The sequence below is a fragment of the Carcharhinus amblyrhynchos genome, chromosome 5 (genome assembly GCF_965287045.1).
Source record: "Carcharhinus amblyrhynchos chromosome 5, sCarAmb.v2.hapA, whole genome shotgun sequence".
Classification (NCBI taxonomy): Eukaryota; Metazoa; Chordata; class Chondrichthyes; order Carcharhiniformes; family Carcharhinidae; genus Carcharhinus; species Carcharhinus amblyrhynchos.
In genome coordinates this window covers 47,317,984-47,325,730 of record NC_137328.1, presented here as the reverse complement: position 1 = coordinate 47,325,730, position 7,747 = coordinate 47,317,984, and the positions used below count along the sequence as shown (strand labels likewise).

The 7,747-nt window shown below is 44.5% G+C and overlaps 1 non-coding gene across 1 annotated transcript; it reads left to right on the top strand.

Moving 5' to 3' along the window:
* Positions 1-7,101: 7,101 nt before the first annotated feature.
* On the top strand, positions 7,102-7,293 carry LOC145343616 (U2 spliceosomal RNA). Its single transcript, XR_013886757.1, has one exon. It is a non-coding gene; the product is annotated as a U2 spliceosomal RNA (small nuclear RNA).
* Positions 7,294-7,747: the final 454 nt, after the last annotated feature.

The following is a 7,747-nucleotide window of genomic DNA, read 5'->3' as shown; positions in this document are numbered from 1 at the left end:
TCTGGAGAAAACCCCCGCAGACACAGGGAAAACATTCAAACTCCGCACAGTCAGTGACCCAGGCCGGGAGTCGAACCCAAGTCCTGGCACTGTGAGGCCTGGCATTGTGAGACAGCAGTGCTAATCACTGTTCTCAGTTGCAATCACTTATGACAGGGAAGTAGCGGGTGCGATTACCATCTGCTTGCTGCATTATTTAAGCTGACCTTGCCTCAGACCTAGCTATCAATTTTAAATTCAAGATTTGAAACAGCGGTCTATGCTGGTTATGGGTCCTTGATGGACGTCTGACACCAATGGTCAGTGAGTTAAAAAGCCCAGCAAATTACTGCTCCATCAGTCTATCCTCACCATCAGCGAAGTGATGGAAGGACTCATCACCAATGCTTTCACGTGACACTTGCTCACTGACGCTTAGTTTGGTTTCTGCCAGGGTCACACAGCTCCTGACCTCATTACAGCCTTGATCCAAACATGGACCAAAGGGGTGAACTCAAGAGGGGAGTGACTGCCTTGCCACCACAGCACCATTTGATGGAGTGTAGCATCAAGGATGTAAGCAAAACTGAAGAAATGGGAATCAGGGGAAAATGCTCCATTTGTTGAAATCATACAAATAAAGAAAATCATGGTTATTGGAGGTAATCATGGCAGTTCCAGAACATCGCTACAGAACTTTTTCAGGTCAATGTCCTCGGCCCAACATCTTCAGCAGCTTTATCAATGGCCTTCCCTCTGTCATGTGTGTTCATAACATAGCCAAACAGACTGAGTATCAACTTGTAAATCCTTCTGACATGCTAAAATGTAGGTGGACAGAGCGGGAGAGATACCTGGTGAGTATGCTTGCTGATGAGTTGCATAATGTTCAATACCACTCATGACTCTGAAGGTACTAATGCCATTCATTTCCATATGTAACAAGACCTAAACCCATTCAGGCTTGGGATAATAAGTGGCAAATAACATTCGCACCATACAATTGCCAGACATGGATGTCTTCAACAAGAGAGAATCTAACCATCTATCCTTGACATTCAATGGCATTACTATCACTGAATCCCCCACTATCAACATCCCTGAGATTACCGATCAGAACCTGAATTGGACCTGCAATATAAATACTGTAGCTACAAGAGCAGATTAGGTGTTAAAAATTCTGCAGTGACTTATCTCTGGACACAAAGCCTATCCATTATCTACAAGGCACAATTCAGAGGTGTGATGGAATGCATGATTGCAGATCTAACAACACTTAAGAAGCTTGACACCATCCAGGACAAAGCAGTCTGCTTGATTAACGCTCTATCCGTCACCTTAAAAATCCATTCCATCCACGACTGACGCACAATGACAATGTGTATCATCTACATGGTGCTTTGCGGCAACTCACGAAGGCTCTTTCGACAGCACCTTCCAAGCCTGTAACCTCTATCACCTAGAAAGTCAAGAGCAATAGATGACGGGAATACCACCACCCACAAGCTACCCTCCAAATCACACAATCTCCTGACTTGGAACTATATCACTGCCGTTCCTTTTCTGTGGATGTGTCAAAATCCTGGATCTCCTTTTCCTTACAAAACTGAGGATGGGTCTACAACACATATTGCAGCAGTTCAAGAAGGTAGCTCACCATCACATTCCTAAAAGCAATTAGAGATGGGTAATAAATGCTGGCCTAGCCATCTTCACTGACAAGTCTTGAACAAATAAATAGCAAGGAAAGTGGCTGACCAGGTATCTCTCCCACTCTGTCCACCTACCATTTTAGCATGTCAGAAGAATTTACCTGTTTGGCTATGTTAATGAACATACATATTTGCTGGCTGTATTTGCTGTATCTTATCAGCCCATCCTTGGATCACTTAGTGAGAGAGCATTCAGGACTCTTCAGCTTCGCTAGTTTCATCCCTAATTTGCTTCAGTGTTACGTTCACAAGCTGATGCATCTTTACACCAAGATCTTGTGTTTCTCATGACAGTTGAGATAGGGCAGCTGCTAGAATCACTTCTCTTCCTGGCATGTATTTCATGGTGAAATCATACCTCTGAACCTTCAAGAGTAACCGCTATAGTTTTGCTGGTGCTCTGTACAGATTTCTCTTGTAGACCTGCTCCAATTGATGATGTCTACTCCCTGCTATGAATTTTTTTCCTTAAGAGATACGTCTGGAATTTCTCACATCCACACACAATTGCCAAAAGCTCTTTTTCTATGTTAACTTATTTGTCCTCAGTTGATGTTAGAGCTTTGGATGCAATGCTACCGGTTTTCCCTCTTGTACCAGGGCTGTTCCCAGTATTTCTGTAGAAGCATCAACTTGCAGAGTAGATTTCTCTCTATTGTAATATGACAGATTTGTTTACTTGCATACGACCTCTTTGAGATTGATAGAAATCATCTCACATAACTGACCAATTGTACTCAGAATCTTCTCTCATCAGATCTCATCATCTCTTGTAGGTTTTCTGTGTGTTCTGACATGTAAGGTATGAAAGCTCAAGCCAAGGAAACTTCTCAACTCTTTCCTGTTTCTTGGAGCTTCCATGTCAGAGATAACTGTGACTTTTTTAGGACTTTGCTTGGTTACACAATTCTGAAGAACAGGAATTCTGACACTTTGACAATGCATTTGTTACTCTTGAGCTCAATCCCACCTTCCCTGGTTCTCTCCATGGCTTTATGTAGGTGGTCACTATTATCTTTTTAGTCTACTCGACGTATCTGGATATCATCTGCTGTACTTACTGCTCCTTTGCATCACCTGTATGTCTCATCTACTTTCTGATGGAACACATCTTGACTCAATTTACAGCCAAAATATAGATGCAAGGATTTCTATTGTCCATATGTCGAATATTGTCAACAGTGAAGATTTCTTGTTAAACTTCACATTCCAGTAGCCATTCCTGGCATCAAGCACGCTGAAAGCATTGCTGGCATGATCTCTTCAGGTTTGGAGCAGCGTGGTGATTCCACTTATGGCTTGATTTAAGATCTTTAGGATTCAGGCAAATACTTTGCCATTCTTTTGGCTTCTCACTCACAACAATGGAATTCACCCAATCTGTGGGCTCTGTGACTTTGACAATCATTTCCTTTTTTTCTATCTCTTGGAGCTCTCTTTCAGGATTTTCTTTTAGTTCCATTGGAATTTTACTGGAGCCTGAATCACTGGTTCAATAGTCATGCAATAGAATCTTCAAAGTCTCTAATCACCTCTACAAAACATTTTGCATGCATTTGTATCAGAATTCTTTTGCTCCTATGAGAGCAATTTTCAACTTTAAAGTTTCAAAGTTTATTTATTAGTGTTACAAGTTGACTAACATTAACACTGCAATGAAGTTACTGTGCAAATTTCCTAGTCGCCACAGTCCAGCGAGAGAATTTAGCATGGCCAATGCACCTAACCAGCACGTCATTCGGGCCGAGGGAGAAAACCGGAGCACCTGGAGGAAATCAATACAGACGTGGGGACAATATGCAGACTCCACACAGACAGTGATCCAAGCTGGAACCAAACCTGGGTCCCTGGGGTTGTGAGGCAGCAGTGCTAACCACTGTGCCACCATGCCACCCTTCAGTGAAGCCTCCATCTTATGGTTTACTAAGATCAGCAGCAGCTCTTTGCAACTGTTCAACCCCAGGGTAGCACCACCATCTGTTTCAGTGGCATAGAATACAGAGTTAACACCTTATCCTTTGTATGCCCCTCTGACTTGGGTCATTTCTCATTGTCAAATCTCAGTTCTTCCGAATGCTGTCAACATGACATTGCTCACTTTCAGGCATTTTTCTTTGGGTAACCATTTTCATTCAAATTTTCAGGAAAGGCCTTCTGGTATAGTCTAAGTAGGATGAATGTACTCTGCACTCCAATGTGCTTAAACTGGACCATCTCGAGGGCAACATGACAGCTCAGAGACTATCTCTGTTGCTGTGCGGACACATGGATTTGGGCCTGTGTCTGTGGGAGTTTGCACGTTCTCCCCGTGGTTGCGTGGGTTTCCTCCGGGTGCTCCGGTTTCCTCCCACATCCCCCAAAGATGTGCTTTTAGGCTGATTGATTGGGTACTAAAATTGTCCCTAAATTGGACCTCCCTGATCCTCGCACGTTAGGCGTAGACTAAAATCATGAATAGGTCACTGAGATAGTAGGACGGCGGCGCGGGCTCGTTGGGCCGAAGGGCCTGTTTCCCGTGCTGTGTTGTTCTTTGTTCTTTGTTCTTTGTTCTATCAAGCTTCAGATTTAGCTTTTAGAATATGGGCTTATTTCTCATCATTTTCCTGATCTAAATAGTTGTGTGAATTTCTTTTCACTGGGAACTATCACATCCAGACATGTCACGTAGGTGCATGGTCCCTATATCTATTGTATCCTCAATCTCATCATCATCTTCTGAGTCATGAACATTTTGGTTTCTTTGTTTTCTCATTCACGCTATTTCGGTACTTCTCATAACTCCTTTACCATCTTCTTTCTTTGTGCTGAACATCCTTTCCCAGTGTTTGGGCTTCCCAATAGCTCTGCTGGACATTTCCTTCTATTTGTTTACTCATGTGATTGCCCATGGTGCTTGTACATTGTTCTGTCTGCCTGGTAGAAATTCCTTTGCTGCTGTCTCACTGCATCCATCCTGTTGCCTTTCCCTGGAACTTAGCTGAAGGCTAGCCATTTGGCTGGTTATCTGTCTACTCATAGTTTCATGTGCTTAGGCTGTTTCAGCCTGTAATGCTATGAGCTTGTCTATTCCAATTATTTTGGTAGATCACAGTATGAGATTTTGATTTGATTTGATTTATTATTGTCACATGTATTAACATACGGTGAAAAGTATTGTTTCTTGCACGCTGTACAGACAAAGCATATCATTCATAGAGAAGGAAACAAGAGGGTGCAGAGTGTTGTGTTATAGTCATAGCTAGGGTGCAGAGAAAGATCAACACAATGCAAGATAAGTCCATCCAAAAGTCTGACAGCAGCAGGGAAGAAGCTATTCTTGAGTTGGTTGGTATGTGACCTCAGACTTTTGTATCTTTCCCCAGTGGAGGAAAGTGGAAGAGAGAATGTCCGAATGCATGCAGTCCTTAATTATGCTGGCTGTTTTGCTGAGGCAGCGGGAAGTATAGACAGAGTCAATGGATGGGACCTTTTGAAGTTTGCAATGTCTTGTAGTTTCTTGCGGTCTTGGGCAGAGCAGGAGCCATACCAAGCTGTGATACAGACAGAAAGAATGCTTTCTATGGTGCATCTGTAAAGGTTGGAGACAGTCATAGCTGACATGCCAAATTTCCTGAAAATTTCAAATGAGCTGATTCAATAGATAAGAATATAGGAACTAAGTGCAGGAGTAGGCAATTCAGCCCCTCGATCCTGATCCACCATTCCGTATGATCATGGTTTATCTCATCTCAGCCTCAACTCCACTTTCCTGTCCATTCTCCATAACCCTTCAATGCATTGTTAATTAAAACTCTGTCTATCTCCTCCTTAAATTTACTCAATGTCCTGACATCCATCACACTTGGGGATAGTAAATACCACAGACTCTTAACTCCTCTTCATCTCCATTTTAAATCTTCCACTCGTCTTATCCTAAAACCATGACCTCGTGTTCGAGATTGCCCCACAAGAGGAAACATCCTCTATACATCTTCTTTGTTAATCCCCTTTATATATATCTCAATTCAATCTCTTCTCATCCCTCTAAACTCTAGGGGCAGAATCTTACCAAAAAATGGCAGATTGTTGGTTCTGGCACAAAAATTGGAGTGAATCCTGCTGATGGCGCCAGTGTGATTTTAAACCAAATCTTATGCTTCAATCATAAAATCTTTACGCACACAAGAATCACACCAGGCTGGCAGTGTGTTCCCTCTGATTTGCCCACCCTGCCACAATTTATTCACTGCAGTCCCTGGGGAGTTCCATATAAATGGCTCCCCAATACTCCTCAGCACTTGTTTCACAACAGCTGCAGGGGCTGGCAGCTAGGAAGCCTATACTTTGCTTTTCAGAGGAGGCCCAGACCAGAATGATGGATCGAGTTCTACAGAGAGGGGTAAAGGCCTTCCAGCAAGGTCACCAGCCTTGCTTGGGAAGCAGTGGAAGCCCTTATGAACATAAGCACTCTCCAGAGCAGGATGGGACAGCAGTGCCCAAAGAATATGAATGATCTTCTTTGCTCACCTTCTTTGAGGGTAGATAAACCACCTCCAGTCTCCCTCCGGACTGCCTTGCACACCCCTTGCACCTCCAACTCCATCCCTCACCCAGCCATGTTGGGTGTTGCCAACACCAGGCAGGAGATACTCCGCCCCCACCCCCCCCACCCCCGGCCCCCCTGCTCCCCCCCACTCCCCCACAATCACCATGTTTCCTCCAGTAGTTGCTATGCTCCTCACACTGCAGCTCCCATTCAATCCCCATGCTTGCCACACCTCATCACCATCTTCAATTTCAGGACTTTGGCTTACATTCTCCCTCTCTGTGTCATTGAAGGATAAAGCAAGTGGGAGTGGGCGCAGCCAGCTAGAGTCATGCCAGAGTCCTCATGTATGTTGAGGAGTGAGCCCTCGAGCTGACCGAGGAGGAGGAAGATCGCGCCTGCGCTGCTGGTGATGTAGGGGCAGCAGACAAACATGGAATCCTCAGGACACACTGTCATTCCTCAAGTCTCAAGTGAATAATTAATTTTCCCTCCATATCCCCTTTAATGTCCCTTCTCTTGCAGGCCAACCAGCAGAACAGCTGGGCCACTCTCGTAATCCCTGGATCCATAGGACTTCAGCAGATCAGAGGGGAATTCCTCTAAACCCACTGTTGAAGAGGCGTCACAGTTGGCACCTGCAAGCAGCACCAGCGCAGATACTCACACCTCAGTGGGTTCACTAAGTAGACAGGCTTCTGGGTCACTCACTGGTGAGTATCTCACAGCTGCAGATCCACAGTAGGCAGAGGCAGGGATGTCCCAGGGATTCGGCACTTGAAGGGATGCCAGAGGCCAAGACTCTGCTGATTGATCCCTGGGCCGAAAAAGTGCCCCTGGATACAGTCATCCTGTAGCTGATGGAGCTGCAAAGGCAGAGTCATGATCACTTCTCAGCCTTTTGGCTAAGATCAAGTGTAGTATCGACATGCTGTGCTTGGTTGAAGTCATTAGGTTACATTTCAGCTTCATTTGATGCAATTTTTAAAAGCGGCATCTCGGCCTTTTGGCTAAGATGCAAATGAGATCAAGCCTTGGAGGAGGAACTACACCTACTCCAATCAGCTTGGATTATGTAGGTCAAGTCCAAGACAGGAGGTGAGAGCCCTGTCTTGTCAGCTTGGATTGGGAATGGGTCTCAACTTGTTGAGACTTTGAATTGGACTTGATTTGATTGAATTGGAATAAAAACAAAAAGAAAGAAGGGATGGCAGCCTCCCTCCTCAGACTGCAAGGCTGGGAATGTGAGCTCCATGCTGCAGGGCTTCAAATCAAAATCGTTCTCAGAGATGAAGGTTCAAGGTTCATGTTTATATATAAACCTGTTGTAAATGGCGTCAAAGGCTGTGAAGTCACGCCAATACGCCATGAATATCCAGTGAGGCAGCGTGAGTTCCAGAGAGAATGCTGGCTAATGACATCGTAATGTATTAAAGTGAGGTTCCTTGGCCCTGAGGCATGTTTTATACTACTCCTTCAACAGGGAGCCTGGAAGTTTGGAACTCGGAAACTCGTTGGCTCAAATTGTGTT